Below are 17,651 nucleotides of genomic sequence, written 5' to 3' on the forward strand. Positions count from 1 at the left end.
ATTTGTCCAGGAGCATATTTATCTACCTCCTTTGATCTTACAACCAGGTGCAGATTTTTGTCAGTTTTATAAGGATGAGTTTCTTTCACCACTTCGGATTTCTCAAAGGAGTTGTAACTGTGTCTGCTGGTCTGGTCAGACCATAATAAGTTTAATTCAATATTTTTTCAGCTACTATTAAAAGCTTCAGGGACTTTCCTCAGAACACTGAGAAAAATAAAAGCAAGATAATCTATTCATTCAGTTTTATCCTAGGGCTCATCAGCTACCAATAGATTTAAAACTTTAGCTATGATGTTTACTATTCCCAACAAAGTCATTATGAGAATTATGGCAACTGTAGATTTTCCTGAAATCCACATATGTATTAATCCACTATATTGTTGATTCTGAACGATTGTTTACTAGCTTCAGAGCAATGACTTCTTGCTTTAATAATCCCCTGGAATCAGAACAGGCTTTTCTCAAGGTCTTTACGTGTGACCCTTTTAAACATTTATAGACTGTAATCCAGTCCTCTCTGATCCTCAAAAAAAGAAGAGTGAACATATTCAGCACTTGAAGCCTTTTCTAACAGAACTTCTAATCCTTGGATAAGCCTTGTAGCCCCTCCTGAACACTTTCTGTTCAAGACTGTACACAGCATTCCAAATGCGGTCTTATGATAAAATTGTGTAATGGAACCATTATATGTCTTCAATCACAACTAGCCCCTCTGTTGATGAACTTTTAGTTCTTGCTAGACTGTTTTGAATACACTCTGTGTGTTAGATTTCTACCATCACAAGACCATGCTGTTATTTTGTTTGTTACCCTCGTTACGTATCTCATTACGGCATTACTTTTTTCATGCTTATTAACCTAACCTGGGTATAATTAATTTCCTTCACCTCTACACCTGCAATCTTAGTGCACCTATAAGACATTTTCAACTCTTATCCCACCTTTGCACTATGTACAAAGATTGATATCACATCAGAATAAGACCTACATAACTTATGTTAAATTTTGCAGAATGCAGTTCTCTGTGAGATCAGTGATTAGTATAAACACCCTGCAGGCAAAAAGCTCCAAATTAAGGTAGGTATTCACAACTTCTTAATGGGTACCTGAAGATCCTCCATTGATAAGAATGTGGAAAATACTACCTAGTAACTTCAGTTAACTTTTCACTTTAGTCTAATAATGGCAAAGTAAAAATATTTCTTTTAACTATGCATTTACAATATGCTGTTACAACTCACCGTATTAATTTTCAGATGTATTATATGGCAAAAATAATAACTGTAGACTCATGACATGCTGTCTGTGAATGAAACTTACTTAAATTAAAAGTAAATTAAGGTCAAGAAGGAGGACCCAGGGAACTACAGGCCAGTCAGCCTCACCTGCATCCCTGGAAAGGTGATGGAGCAGCTCATCCTGGAGGCCATCTCCAAGCATGTGGAGGACAAGAAGGTGATCAGGAGTAGTCAGCATGGCTTCACCAAGGGGAAATCATGCCTAACCAATCTGATAGCCTTCTCTGATGGAATGACTGCCTGGGTAGATGAGGGGAGAGCAGTGGATGTTGTCTCCCTTGACTTCAGCAAGGCTTTTGGCACTGTCTCCCATAACATCCTCATAGACAAGCTCAGGAAGTGTGGGCTAGCTGAGTGGACAGTGAGGTGGACTGAGAACTGGCTGAATGGCAGAGCTCAGAGGGTTGTGATCAGTGGCGCAGAGTCTAGTTGGAGGCCTGTAGCTAGTGGTGTCCCCCAGGGGTCAGTACTGGGTCCAGTCTTGTTCAACTTCTTCATCAGTGGCCTGGATGAAGGGACAGAGTGCACCCTCAGCAAGTTTGCCAACGATACAAAACTGGGAGGAGTGGCTGATACACCAGAGGGCTGTGCTGCCATTCAGAGAGACCTGGCCAGGCTGGAGAGGTGGGCGGAGAGGAACCTCATGAAGTTCAACAAAGGCAAGTGCAGGGTCCTGCACCTGGGGAGGAATAACCCCATGCACCAGTACAGGCTGGGGGTTGACCTGCTGGAAAGCAGCTCTGCCGAGAAGGACCTGGGAGTGCTGGTGGACACCAAGTTAAGCATGTGGCAGCGATGTGCCCTTGTGGCCAAGAAGGCCAATGGTATCCTGGGGTGCATCAGGAAGAGTGTTGCCAGCAGGTCGAGGGAGGTGATCCTCCCCCTCTACTCAGCCCTGCTGAGGCCACATCTGGAGTACTGCATCCAGTTCTGGGCTCCCCAGTACAAGAGGGATGTGGCACTACTGGAGCAAGTCCAGCGAAGGGCTGCAAAGATGATTAGGGGACTGGAGCATCTCTCTTATGAGGAAAGACTGAGAGAGCTGGGCCTGTTTAGCCTGGAGAAGAGAAGGCTGAGAGGAGATCTTATCAACGTGTACAAGTATCTGAAGGGAAGGTGTCAAGAGGAAGGGGCCAGACTCTTCTCAGTGGTGCCCAGCGACAGGACATGAGGCAACAGGCACAAACTGAAACACAGACACTTCCATCTGAACATGAGGAAAAACTTTTTCACTGTGAGGGTGACAGAGCACTGGAACAGGTTGCCCAGAGAGGTTGTGGAGTCTCCTTCTCTGGAGATATTCAAAACCCGCTTGGACGCGATGCTGTGCAAGGTGCTCTAGGTGACCCTACTTGAGCAGGGGGGTTGGACTAGATGATCTGCAGAGGTCCATTCCAGCCTCAACCATTCTGTGATTCTGTGATTCTGTGAAATTATTAAAGGAGGTTTATATATTGTGCTTTTTCGCATTTTTCATATGCATGACTTCTATAACTGAAGGTTTAGTTATCATCTTTTATTGATAATTGAATTTTGGCATATTTTCATTGTTTGTCTAATTACAGGATTCTAGTGCTGCATATTTTACTTGTATTCATTACAGAGGTGAAACACTGCTTTCAGGGAATGTGTGAAGAATATGCTACCGCACACAATAAAGTATTGAATTTTGATTTAAAATATATATATATATTTACTTTAGTAAAGAAAGCAAAGAAATGAAAAAACACATAGGAAATATTTTATAAAATAATTATAGTTGTCATGCCATCTGTTCTTGCTGACACTGAAGACTTCTGAACCAGGCTAAACATTTACTGAATGAGAATTTAGCTATGGCATCCAACTCTCGTGCTCTTTTTATAAAGATATTTTCCGTGGGTATCATATATTAAATGTCTGAAAGATGGAGAAAAAATAAAGATTTCACTACTAATGCTTGGGAAAAGACCTTGAATGACTTCCCTGGAGCAAATCCTCTTTCTCCAAAAAGAAATAGGAATTTGTGGTCAATGATTCTGTAAACTTGTTTGTTACTTCAACAGCTTTTAGAGGAAACATCTGTTACTGCTAAAGGTTGGTTTGAGTTTTTAAACTACTCCACTTAAATTCTTTTTCTAACAAGATTGATGAAAGCTGAGTAAAAATAATGTTCATTTGGGGTAGGCATCTGTTCAGTGGAAATTGGATTGTCTGTGGCAGGACACTGGCAGTTGCTAATGAGGTTCTGTCATAAAAGAGATGACTTACTTTTGAGTTAAAAAAAGTAAGTGATGATATGGTATTTTATTGCTATGACCTTAGGTATCTATATGCCAGGTTTCCATTGCTTATAAAGACATCATGATTTACAAAGCATAGTGGCATTCTCTGAGGGGAATTTCTGCTTGGGTTATGTAGTGAAGCTCTTGTACTTTGAAACCTCTGAGTAAATGCTTGTGATTCCTCCTACTTCTGTTCAGCTGATGACTGAGTGAAAATCTTAGATTAATAAGGTGGAAATCTTAGATTAATGTTTCTGTTATTCATTGAGTTTAACATGAAAAAGAACTATTACTATAATCTTGCCTTTGTGCATCTTGTAGTGATAGAACTCCTATCCAGTAGTTTTTGGTATCAGGTCCTAAAGTCTCAAGGGAAAAATTTTCACAATTTCCATGCAGTTCACCTATATTTGGCACAAACAAACCAATATTAAAAGGAACCAGAATCACTGAGTTGTGTATAAAGCTAAACTACATGATTTTATTATTATAGTTCCAGCTCTTGATCATCTTTCTTATGTCAGATTTGAAATCTCAGTTGTGAGATTTAAGCAAGGTCCTGTGTGCTGCCTAAATACTGTCATTTCATGGTATGGTAGCTGTGATGAACACTAACATCTAACAGAAAAGGAGACTGTAGACTTGTAGCCCAGTAAATATGGTGTAGCCTATACAGTAACAAGCCACACAGGCTTTGTGTTAAGCTAACAATGAAGACCTTGTGAGGCTTTATCAGGGCTTGGGCTTCATGGAAGTTTGCTTAAGCTTGTTTAGCTGAACAACTGTTTTGTTCAATTGCGTGGTGTAACATCTATTGTTAAATGTCCTCTTTGTAAACAATAGATAACAACAAGAAGTAGTTATGCTGTGTAGAATGAACTATGTATGATCCTAGAGTAAAAACACAGTGTAGAGGAGTACAGGGGATTATAACAAAGGCTTTGAAAGTGTGGGCACAAGATATTATCAGAGGCCTGTAATGGTGTGCTCCTTTGCCCCCCGATGTGCTCTCTCCCCCTCAACCTGACAGCACGTATGCAGGAGCTAATTGAGTATGCCCCAACTAAGGTCCGTCTAGCATGCAAATATGACTACGAGTCAATCATCTCCCCCCCCCCCCCCATAAATAGGGGGCAGCCCAGAGCCCACTGAGCTCTCTTGCATGGCTGCGGGCTGCACTGCAGAACCTCCCCTTGAGCAGGGACGCCTCTCAATGTTACTCCTCCGGGTTGAGAGAGATTCCTTACCCGTGACAGATCCTCGGTAAGTGATTAACAGCATGCTGAACTTTTGCAAACTTTGCGAAACTTTCCTGAGTTATATCTCTGATTAATTGAGCACATAATCCCTTAGACATAAACTGTTGACCAAGTCTGGGACTAGGACTGGATCCAGCTGCACCTAGGCTCCTCTCTGAAGGAATTTAGAAAGCAAGGGGGTCCTTTCCGAACCTTGTGACTCAATGGGAGGGTCTCCATTGCTCATTCATCTGACCCTGTCCTCCATGCAGTAAATAACTGAGTGAACCTTGCCAATCGAACCTCATTAAATTGTTCTTATTTACAATTGAACTTTATTAAGTCGCTGTCTTACTGCAATAAACGTAGTGCTGCTTCCCTCTTACGAGTGAAGTGCATCACTCCTTTTGTGACAAGGTCTTAAAGCTATAAACAAATGACCAGTGGTCAAATATCAGTTATTAAATAAATACATCCTTGGGAGCTGGGTAAAAACAGTTTTAGGCAGAACAAAGAATGGGTAGCTAACTTATGTAAAACATATCACATATAGCAAATTTGGAGGTATCATGGGATTGCAGACTAATGAAGAAAGAGCAAAGTGTAATGTATATTAGAAAATGTGTGAAGAAGAAATCCCTACCATCATCATCATACTCCTCCCAGAAGAGACTTATAATGCTGTTGACTCACTGTAATCTTCCCACCAGACTGAAGCCATCAATCTTAGGACCCAGAGGAGCAGTTGAAAGGTGAACATAATACCAAAGGGAAGAGGTAGACACTAGAAAGTGTATATAACAATTTTAACTGTATTATTATTGATACCTTTTCTGTAACAGTATTCTTCTCTCCCTTTTTCTGTAATAATTAAATCTGGTCTGAAAATAATTCTTTATTTAGACTATTCTCAGTTAGACTAGCAATAAATTCTTGTCTTTGTACGCAAGGTGTATTTCTTTAACCTACATAAACTGCCCAAGGTGAAGTGCAACAAACTGGTAAGAATTCAGACAACTTGAGAGGCAGTCTGGATGCAAAAAGAACCAGGACAGAGATAGAACTGGACAGGCTCAAACTAGAAATCTGTGATGACTGTACATACGTGGAAGTCTTTTAAAGAAGAATAGAACACTTTCCAGTATTCTAAGTGAGCTAAAGCTTCTCTTCACTGTATATATGAAATACGTCCTGTCTGGTAATATGTGTTATACAGCATTACATACAAAAATATTCTTAGAAAATGAACACATACAACAAATCCTACTGTAAGGTCATGACACAAGGAAAAGTCAGAATTCTCACACATCACAGACTTTTTTTTTATTTATAATTATAATTCAATCTAACATTTCATAGTTATCTGGAATAGCTGAAGTGTTTTCAGAAGGCTTAATGTACCTATTCCTATTGCCTTCTGTACATTGCTAGTCTACTCTTTTGCACATCGTTTGCAGTTTCCTAAGAGAATCAGATAACTGAAAAATTGGGAAATAGATTTTCAATACGTAAACTATTTTCTGTTCTCTTTAATTGCTTCATGACATTTTAATTTAAAGGTATTGGGTACTGTCTATCTAAACAGTGTAGTCTTTAGCCTACTGGAGCTAAATGCATAGGACAAAGAACTACTTACTCCCTGAAAAAAGGCTGAAACCACAGTGTTCATCTTGATAATAGCAATATAGCTGACTGACTCTCTCTTCCCAAAACTGAGTTGCACTCAGCTGTTCAAAGTGAATTAATTTTATTGTTCCTAAATCAAGCCAAAATCGCCAAAGCCAATTAAACATTTATTGAAAACTCTTCAATGAAACCCATTTAAAGGCACAGCCTACCATAAAAAGGTTAGATAATGGGTCTGGGTGCACTGAGCAACACAAGAAAATGTTGCAGATCCTGGTGATATCCAACAGCTGATTTACCACCTTGCAGTTCAGCCAGTTGGAGGGGATAACCCCATTTGGATTTAGTGAGGCACTGTTCAGACAATACACTGTACTAATCCGGAAATGAATAACCTCTTAGCAGGAGCAGACAAAGTGAAAGCTAGTGCAGTTCACAACCTAAATTGTTAATCACCATGTTTCAGTTTAGCCTAATATGGACTTTGAAGCGCAGTGACTGTGAATAAGACACACCCCATCTACCCAGGGTAAGTGCAGAATAAACTAGGGCTTTACGATACAATATAAAAGAATGTAACCAAAATGAACCCAAGCAGGATAGCATCATGACTATTAAGAATCCTTTTTTCATTTACATGTCCCAAAAAATTAAATTATTTTCAGTGTCAGAGAATAGTGGCTTACAAAGTAAGCCACTTCAGAAAATGTTTTTTTCCAGTTGTATGAAAAAGACAAAATGATAATTCAGTCATGACGACAAACTTCAGTGATTTGCACTAATGATTTCTTGCTCCATTTTTCATTTGGTAAACTTCAATGGTCATGAAAATGAAGAATTGATATCTCACAGGCAGGCAAATAATTAGTACATGCAGATTGGTCCTTAGCAGTAAAGTCTTCTCTCATCACTTAATCAAGGCTCTGTCCTGGTAGGAATACCTTGACACTTGTTTTCCCTTAGGCTTTTTGGCAAATGTTGTGGCAATACTCACGGTATTTGAGGCAAATTGGAAACATCAAGGTAAAGTTTGAGACTTTTTAGTTCGTTTCATGAAATTTTTGAGTCACTGAGTCGTTATATATTAGCTACTTGTCAGCAGGCCTGAAGTAGTGTCATTACTAATGAATACTATAGCCACGCTTTGCCCAAAATGGTTGCCATACTTTCTTTGCCCAAGGACTAGGGCTAGGAACAACAGGCATATGTAATTTATGGCATTTGAAAGGGAGTGAAGGGAACAACAGAGTGCAATTCTAGTACCTAAATATACTGTTGATGCCCTAAGTTTCCTGTAGAGAATGACAAGTAATAGGACTATCCTGCTGATTGAGACATCTGGCCGCTTCCATATAGGTTTAGGAAACAGAACCAAGATTTCTTAATAGAAGGGAGAGGTCCAGGTATTTCTAACATTCCTCCTCTGATGTGTTACAAATTGTATATAGGGAGTCTACTCTAAAAGGAAATGCCCTCTGTGTATAACAATTAATAGAAATAAATATATAATTATAAAAACGTCATATTTTATAGTAGATTGTGAATGACCTCTGACAATTTTGACAGAGGTGTCTGAATGTACAGAAGATGACAGAAAATGAAGCAAAAGATATGAATCAAATCACTTCCATGTGAGAACTGGAGAAAGAGAGTCCTGAACAGACCTGAAGACAGTCTTTAGCTCCGCTTCACAATGTCTCTACAAATATAAATTACACAGGGAACTTCCCTCCCCATCCTCCAGAGAACTCTCCTATTGGAGAAAGTGAAATAATAATAGTAATATCAGAAGGTCTTCTCTTTTTCTGGAAGGGTTAACCAGATGCCACTCTAACTGATTTAATAAAGACTTAACAATTAACAGTCCTGCTGTTCTGATTTTTTTCCCCAATATAGTAGAGTTGCACTTAAACTTGTACTCAAGGATTACCAGGTTTTCTCAATGCAATATCCACATATTAGACTGGCTGAACATAAATCACAGACTCTAAAGACTAAGACCTTCTGATTAGTTTTTTATTTTTCTGGCAATCTGCTTTTGCACTCTCAGTCTGTGAACACAATAGTCCTTTCTTTATGTTTTTGATGTAGTTTTCAAAAAAGAAAAAGAAGGAAACTCTGGGTATCAAACTATGCAGCACAACATTTTGAAGTTTAATAAAGAAACCAAAATCTAGTATAAGGGCATTCCAGCTGTAATAGTTATTCTGAGTTCAAAACACTTCTCTCCCTTTTCTTTTAACTTTTTGAGACCTTTAAATTACATCCAGGGATATACTCCATATTGATTAGAATCAGCAAAGACATTTTTTATACATCCACCGTTTAGGTGGACTGTTGAGAGGATAGAGAAGTGAGGAAAGACTAGAACAAAATAGAATTATTACATTCTAGGCTTTCAATGTGTTACATCTTCTGCAGAGATGTTACTTTGGGCTTCCACTAATCTCAGAGTCCTCAAAAACATGGGTGGGAGCATTGTTCTCTTTCATATATTTTGGAGGGTCACTTTTCGTCCTATTCCATCCAAATTACCAATCCCATGTCAAATTTCATCAGTCTTTGTCAATATTTAGGATGCAAAAGAAAGTTAGGATCATGCCCTAAATGTATGGATATCTAAAAATAGGCTTTAAAAATGAGTAAAAAATTGTTTCTCTATATGTGGCTTTGGAAGCTTTATTAAACATGCCATCATAATGCCTTTCTTCAACTAAGATTCCAGATTTAATTTTGTTAAAAAGATTTTAGTGTAAGGAGATATTTTTACTTTTATTACTGAACAAATTTTGGGGAAAAGGGTAATGAGTGGGTCATGACTAGACAGGTATAGCAATAACTTTTGCTTCTGGCCTTGACTCAAGGAGTACATTAGTGTTATAGTGCACTGGAGGTGTTTTCCTTGGAGTAAAGTTTCCTTGTATCCATACTTAGAGTTTTTCAGCTGCTACCTGTGAGTAAAACTGATCTGGTGGCACCAAGGTTGAAGTCACACTAGCACAGTGTCTGGAGTGCCTGCATGCAATGTGCATGCAAAATCATGTAATGTGTCATGCATGCACAGTGAACACCTTGGACTAGCAACAAGTGTGAACTTCCTTGCCAGAATAAAGGCAATGTGGACATATGAACCTGAAACCATAAGACGTTACAGCAAATCAAACCTCAGTGCTTTCTGAAGGATTCAGTAATTCCTAGTATGTTGGCTCAACTACATCGGCATAGACTCACAAAAAGTTTTGGACTACTTCAGTCCAAAATTTCAAGCTAATAAAACACTGCTCAACAGTTGCATGATCCTAAGACAAATAACCTGACTTCTGTTTCTGAGATGAAAGTTCCCTTGGGACTTGTATTTCATGCTGAGTTGGAAGCAAAATTACAGGATATATAAACACATAAGTAAAATCAACATGGTTGAAAGAAAAAAAAAAAAACTTTTTAAAGGAAAATCCAAACAATTATGTTACTCACCAGTAGTGTTTGCTTTTAATTTCACAGAATCACAGAAGGATTGAGGTTAGAAGAGACATCTGGAGATCATCTAGTCCAACTCCCCTGCTCAAGCTGGGTCACCTAGAGCACGTTGCTCAGGAGTGCATCCAGACAGTTGTTAAATCTCTCCAAGGAAGGAGACTCCACAACCTCCCTGGGAAACCTCTTCCAGTGCTCTGTCACCCTCATGGTAAGGAAGTTTTTCCTCATGTTCAGATGGAACTGTCTGTGTTTCAATTTGTGCCCGTTGCCTCTCATCCTGTTGCTGAGCACCACTGAGAAGAGTCTGGCCCCTTCCTCTTGACACCTTCCCTTCAGATACTTGTTCATGCTGATAAGATCTCCTCTCAGCCTTCTCTTCTCTAGGCTAAACAGGCCCAGCTCTCTCAGCCTTTCCTCATAAGAGAGATGCTCCAGTCCCCTAATCATCTTTGCGGCCCTTCGCTGGACTTGCTCCAGTAGTGCCACATCCCTCTTGTACTGGGGAGCCCAGAACTGGATGCAGTACTCCAGATGTGGCCTCCCCAGGGCTGAGTAGAGGGGGAGGATCACCTCCCTTGACCTGCTGGCAACACTCTTCCTGATGCACCCCAGGATACCATTGGCCTTCTTGGCCACAAGGGCACATTGCTGCCACATGTTTAACTTGGTGTCCACCAGCACTCCCAGGTCCTTCTCGGCAGAGCTGCTTTCCAGCAGGTCAACCCCCAGCCTGTACTGGTGCATGGGGTTATTCCTCCCCAGGTGCAGGACCCTGCACTTGCCTTTGTTGAACTTCATGAGGTTCCTCTCCGCCCACCTCTCCAGCCTGGCCAGGTCTCTCTGAATGGCAGCACAGCCCTCTGGTGTGTCAGCCACTCCTCCCAGGTTTGTATCGTCAGCAAACTTGCTGAGGGTGCACTCTGTCCCTTCATCCAGGCCACTGATGAAGAAGTTGAACAAGACTGGACCCAGTACTGACCCCTGGGGGACACTGCTAGCTACAGGCCTCCAACTAGACTCTGTGCCACTGATCACAACCCTCTGAGCTCTGCCATTCAGCCAGCTCTCAATCCACCTCACTGTCCACTCAGCTAGCCCACACTTCCTGAGCTTTCTATAAGCAGACAGTGTCAAAAGCCTTGCTGAAGTCAAGGGAGACAACATCCACTGCTCTCCCCTCATCTACCCAGGCAGTCATTCCATCAGAGAAGGCGATCAGATTGGTTAGGCATGATTTCCCCTTGGTGAAGCCATGCTGACTACTCCTGATCACCTTCTTGTCCTCCACATGCTTGGAGATGGCCTCCAGGATGAGCTGCTCCATCACCTTTCCAGGGATGCAGGTGAGGCTAACTGGCCTGTGGTTCCCTGGGTCCTCCTTCTTGCCCTTTTTGAAGACTGGGGTGACACTGGCTTTCTTCCAGTCTTCAGGCACCTCTCCTGTCCTCCATGACCTTTCAAAAATGATGGAGAGTGGCCTAGCAATGACGTCCACCAGCTCCCTCAGCCCTTGTGGGTGCATCCCATTAGCTGCATAGACATGTGGATGTCTAGTTTGCCTAAATGATCTCTAACACAATTCTCCTCCACCAAGGGAGAGTCTTCCTTTCTCCAGATTTTTTCCCTGGTCTCCAAGGTCTGGGATTCCTGAGGGTTGGTCTTAGTAGTAAAGACTGAAGCAAAGAAGGCATTCAGTAACTCTGCCTTCTCTGTATCTTTTGTCACCAGGGCCCCTGCCCCATTCAGTAGCAGGCCCACATTCTCCCTAGTCTTCCTTTTTGTTACTGATGTATTTAGAACAGCCTTTCTTGTTGTCCTTGACATCCCTTGCCAGATTCAATTCCAAGTGGGCCTTGGCCTTGCTAGTCACATCCCTGCATACTCAGATGACATTCCTATAATGCTCCCAAGTCGCCTGTCCCTGCTTCCATTTTCTGTGTACTTTCTTCTGTTTGAATTTTGCCAGGAGCTCCTTGTTCATCCATGCAGGTCTTCTGCCCCCTTTGCTCAACTTCATGCTCATTGGGATGCACTTCTGTTGAGCTTGGAGGAAGTGATGCTTGAATATTAACCAGCTCTCTTGAATCCCTCTTTCTTCTAGGGCCCTATCTCATGGGATTCTTCCAAGAAGGTCCCTGAAGAGGCCAAAGTTTGCTCTCCTGAAGTCCAGCATTGTGATCCTACTTAGTGCCCTGCTTCCTCCTCGCAGGATCCTGAACTCCACCATCTTGTGGTCACTGCAGCCAAGGCTGCTCCCAGTCTTCACATCTCCAGCCAGCCCTTCCTTGTTTGTTAGTACAAGGTCCAGCAGTGCACCTCTCCTCATTGGCCCCTCCAGCACCTGTGTCAGGAAGCTATCATCAGTGCTCTGCAGGAATCTCCTGTATTGCTTGTGCCTCATTGGGTTGTGGTTCCAGCAGATATCAGGGTGGTTAAAATCCCCCAGGAGATCCAGAGCCTGTGATTGTGAGGCTACTTCCAGCTGTCTGTAGAAAGCCTCCTCAACTTCCTCTTCCTGATCAGGTGGCCCGTAGCAAACACCTGCAGTGTCACCCGTGTTAGTCCACCCCTAAATCCTTACCCATAAGCTCTAGACCTGCTCATCATCCACCCCTAGGCATAGCTCCATACATTCCAGTTGCTTTCTCACATAAAGGGCAACTCCTCCATCTCACCTTCCTGGCCTGTCCTTCCTAAAGGGCCTGTAGCCATCCACTGCAGCATTCCAGTCATGCAAGCTAACACACCATGTCTCTAATTGCAAATGAGATCATATCCAAGCAACCACACAGAGCTCTAATTCTTCCTATTTATTCCCTATGCTGCGTGCACTTGTGTACAGGCACTTCAGAGAGGGTATTCAAGCATGCTGATTTACCAGGAGGGATGCAAGGGGATTCCCCATAGTCTTGTCTTGTAAGTACTTCCTTAGCTGCATGCAATTGCTTGAGGCATCCCCCCTTGAGTCCCATTCTGCTGCCTGCATGGTCTCAATAACTCTTCCCTTCCCTGTCTTTCCTAGTTTAAAGTCCTTCTTACCAGGTTGGCTGGTCTGTTGGCAGACGCATGTGTGCCATTTGGTGAGGTGGATCCCACCTCTCCCAGTCAGTTGTTGATCTTCAGACAGGGTCCCATGGTCACAGAAAACAAAACCCTGTTGCCAACACCAACAGCACAAGCAGTTATTTACTTGGAGTATCCATCTACTTCTTCTCCATCATTCCCCCTCACTGACAGGATAAAGGAGAAAACAACCTGGGCCCCCAGACCCCTGACCATTGTCCCAGAGCTCTGAAATCCCATTTGATACTTTCCAAGTTGCCCTTGGCAGTATCATTGGTGATAACATGGAAGAACAGCAGGGGTAATAGTCAGATGGGCAGACAAGCCTTGGCAGTCTTTCCTTGACATCTCAGATTCGAGTCCCCAGCAAGCAACAAACCTCTCTAGACAAGAGGTCTACTACAGGACAGCTGATAAGTGCCTCTGTCCCCTGCAGCAGAGAGTCACCCACTACAATCACTCTCTGCTTCTTCCAGGTGTTCCTGTACAGCACAGGGTCCATCAGCTCAGTTGCTTCACTTGAAGCCATGACCAGATCTTCCTCAGTTTGGAGGACACTGAACCTCTTCATCAGCTGCAGGGTTTCAGGAGGAGCAGGAGCCTTACTCTTCATACAAGAGGCGATCAGCTTCCAGCCCTCATCTTCTACAGAGTTATGACTTACTGTTCAACATGGCACAGAGCCTGTCTGCATCTCCACTGCTGTGGGGGGGTTGAGACTCTTGAAGCTGTAGGGTCTCTGAGAATATCCTATCTCTTGCTCATCTTCTTAGATACTACACAGCCTGCTTACCTCCTCCCATAACTCCTTTACCTGGTAACACAACTCATCAACAACAGTACATCTTCTGCAGAGAAGATGACTGTCAGCTCCAGCCTCACAGAGAGGCCCCAGGTACTCTCTGCAGCCCAAAACCTGCAGAGCTGCATCTTCTATCAGAAGGTCAGGTGGAAGCCTCCAAAATGGCAGATGCAGCAGCTCCAAGGGCTGCTGGAGAATGTGCTCTGCAGTGCCTCTTAACCATATTCAGGAAGTGTACAATATTATGACTGGAGAGGAGGGCCCCTCCTTTACACCCTTCTGCACAAACTGCTACATCTGTTCACTACCACTGTTAGCTATGCTCTAGACCTGGCTCTTACATAGCCTCTCCCTAGCACCGACTAACAGGGTGCTTAACCCACCCTAATCAAGGGTCAGCTGGAACAAAGGCCCCAACTCCCTCTGATCAGGGGCAGCCAACAGAGCTCGTTAGCAGCAGCTACACCCAGCTACACCTTGCTAGAGCTTCCCAGCAGAAGTTAAAGCCTCCTGTAGCTGTCCTTGCTTTGCCCTCCTTACCTGTCTGCAGCAAGCACCCTTTCTTTCCTCAGAGGGTCCCTAGAAAGTCCCCACAGCTTCCAGTAAGGTTCTCAAAGGGTCTAAGCAGAGCCCAGACACTGCTGTGCAAACAGCTGCATCTGTTCACTGTGTCTGTTCGCTGTGCTCGTTCCTTTTTAACTTGCAAGGATTCAGTGTTTCATTTCTTATTTTCCAGGACTATGCCTTTAACAATTCAATATAGGCTTTACGAGGTAGAAGGGAAGTTCTAACTTTGTGCTAAGTTGGGCCATAGTGCAGCAGTGCAGCAGGGTGTGACTGTCATGAAGCTGGAATAAAGAAAAAGCAAGAAAAACCTTGTTGACTTTGTAGCCTGTCAGTTTGGGTGCTCAGACCTCAGTGGGCAGGCAGATTTTAGGTCTTATCTTTAAAATTACTTTTTTTTTTAATTAAAATGATTATTTAATAGAAATGCCACACAATTCTGGGCACAAGGACCACATGTACCACTTTCTGTCTCTTACACATTCATTTTTATATTTCTGAAATTCTCAAATGTCTACCCTTCCTTCTGCATAGTGAACCTAAACCAGAGCTTGCAATGCTTTAGATGCTTTAGCTTTAGGTGTCTCTCTGGGGAACCTTCCTCTGGATCCTATTTTTACTTTCTCCATTTCTGTCTCTTTTTTCAGATGTGGGGTGCTGCAATTATTCACAAATATGTGAAGGGTGTTTGTGTGGGGGAGCTTCATATTCAGGCCTTCAGAATATTAAATCATATTCCATTTCTGACATCTGTTACTCTTTTCAGCAACTATGGCACTTTGACAACATGATCACATTGGTTCTTTGCTGCAAGTGTTGTTATAATCAGCTCTGGATTTATGATGGAGGAGGGCACTTTTTGACCCTTATTTCTAAACATAGAGCTAGGGACTTGCATATTCCTGTCACAGCACCATAGTTTTCTTCTCACTTTTGAACTCCCGAGATCAGATGCAGGGAGCTGAAGAGAATCAGTGGTGTTGGACCAAGCTGAACAACACTTTTTTCCCATCTGCAGTTCTCACTGGCACAATACAAGAAGACAAGACATCAGGTGTGTGATCACCTCTGTTTCTGATAGTTTGACAAATGCTTAAAACTACTGTAAGCAGGACATCTTCAACTGGCATCTGACAGTGTCTCTCTGTTAAAGATCATGTAGTAATGCTCGTTTATACAAACTGATAATATGGCCAACACATTTCACTCCCCTTCTTCTTCCCCTCAAATCCAAGATTTTACAAAGAAACCGAAAAGAACTGTGATCTTTTTGTGTAAAGCAAGAAAGCGGAGGAAGAAACGTAGTCTTATTTTAAGTTCTGGCTTTCAATTGGGTGAATGTGAGTTTTTAAACTCACACCCACATATGCATGTTTCTAGCACTGGCGCTTACATACACACACACACAAGTGATAGACTGTCCCAACACACAATCTATTGAGTACAAACAGAAAATCATTACCAGCAGATGCTATGGATGATGCACACACATTTGTGGAGGGATAAATAAAGTCAGGTCACTTTCACATTGTGATCTGCATCTCTTGGGAAGTGAGGCTTATTTGAACTTGTTTTAAAATGGCTAAATCCAAGGACATGCACCGAGGAGAAAACTGAAGCTATACTTACATTATGAGAAAAAGCATTTTGGAAAGCAGTAATTTAAAAAAGGATTAATATAGATTTACCAACAAAGCACAAACTGTGCGTGTTAGGATTACTAAAACAATAAAGGTAATCTCTATTTGGTTATGCAAGAAAATATTGAGTAAAATGGAGACTTTTATTACCACTGTAACCCAGAACTGGTGCATATGGGATTAGTCTAGACATTGGCAAATTTTTAATGAGAGATTCATGAGAGTATCACCACTCTCCTCTTTTGTTTTGTTTTAAACTAGTCTCCTCTTTGATTCATTATCTTTACACTGTTGCGCTTTGAAGATTCCCTCCATTTTTTCCACTACAAGAATCAAGAGTCAGTTCAAATTTAAAAAGTGACACTTTCTGGCTGCTCTTTGCTTTCATTCCTTCTGTTTGACTGTAGGTTTTTTCACACCTAGCAATCTTTCTATGGTTCTGTGGTTGCAATCACAAACCAAAAAGCAAGTCTATAGGTAACAGTAATCTTTTCCCTCCCCCAACTCTTTTAAGTGGAATTGGCATTCTGGATCCTGGTCCCACTCATGTTTTAGACTAGTTCTTCATCTGTGCAGCTCCAACTCGAGTCTTGTTTTTGTTGTTGCTTGCCCTGCTTTTCATTCTCAGTTTTCTGTTATGTGTCCTGATTTTAAAGGGCCTCATTTTCTACCTTAGTTTTTCAGTTTCGAGCTTTAACAAACCATGTTTCAAAGACCCTAGCTGGGCTAGAGACTGCTCCTGCTGCTTAATGGGACTCTAATTGTTTACCCTTACAGTCTCCGAGTCTTGATGTTGAATTGACTTTTTCCTCTGTAACCATATCTATTAATAATTTTTGGCTCTTTTCCTGGCTAACTGCATAGAACTGACCAATTAGTTATGACTTATATAACAGCTGAAGATCTAAAGCTATGTCTACCTAGATCAGCAAATGGTGCGATGCAATAGAATTGGATCTATAGAAGGAAGTAGATGATAGTGAGTAGCTGGTAGTTGACAGTAGTTGTTGTGAGGAGCCAGCATCCACATTATATGCAATGTTTGGGGATTTATTCCAGGTTAGGTCTAGGCTTGCATGTGGCCTGAATGCTTATTAACTGCTGAGATGCAGAAGGACTAATGTATCTTTTAATTTAGTTTCATCCTAAAAGAATACAGTTTATGTACCTCAAGACAGCTCTGCAATGTGTACCAAAGCACAGGAAGTAGGAATGTTCAGAAAATTTCTTCCAAAGTAGCTTCTAATCAGAAATAAAATGCTAATGTAGATACACCCTAACAATTTATTTTGTTTCACACCAAGAGATTTTTTTTTCTTTTTGCCGTACATGTTTTTTTTATTTGAATCATAGACTTATCAAATAATTTAGCTGGGAAGAGACTTCTGGAGGTTGTGTAGTCCAACCTCCTGCTCAAAGCAGGGCTGAAAATTTAGATCAGGTTGCTCAGGGCCTTGTTCAGTTGAGTTTTGAATAGCTCCCTCTCCCTCCCTCCCTCCCTATCTCTCTTTTTCTCTCCTCCTCCTCCTCATCACCCCTCTCCCCCCGCCCCCAGCAATCCTCTTCACAGAGACTTCTTGTTTTTCCTGAGAAGGTTTCAGTTTCTGAGCATACCTGGAACCTCAGGTTGCATCTATTAGGAACAATTCGTACATCCATCAGAGAATTTACCCATC

The sequence above is a fragment of the Apteryx mantelli genome, chromosome 2, assembly GCF_036417845.1.
Source record: "Apteryx mantelli isolate bAptMan1 chromosome 2, bAptMan1.hap1, whole genome shotgun sequence".
Taxonomy (NCBI): Eukaryota; Metazoa; Chordata; class Aves; order Apterygiformes; family Apterygidae; genus Apteryx; species Apteryx mantelli.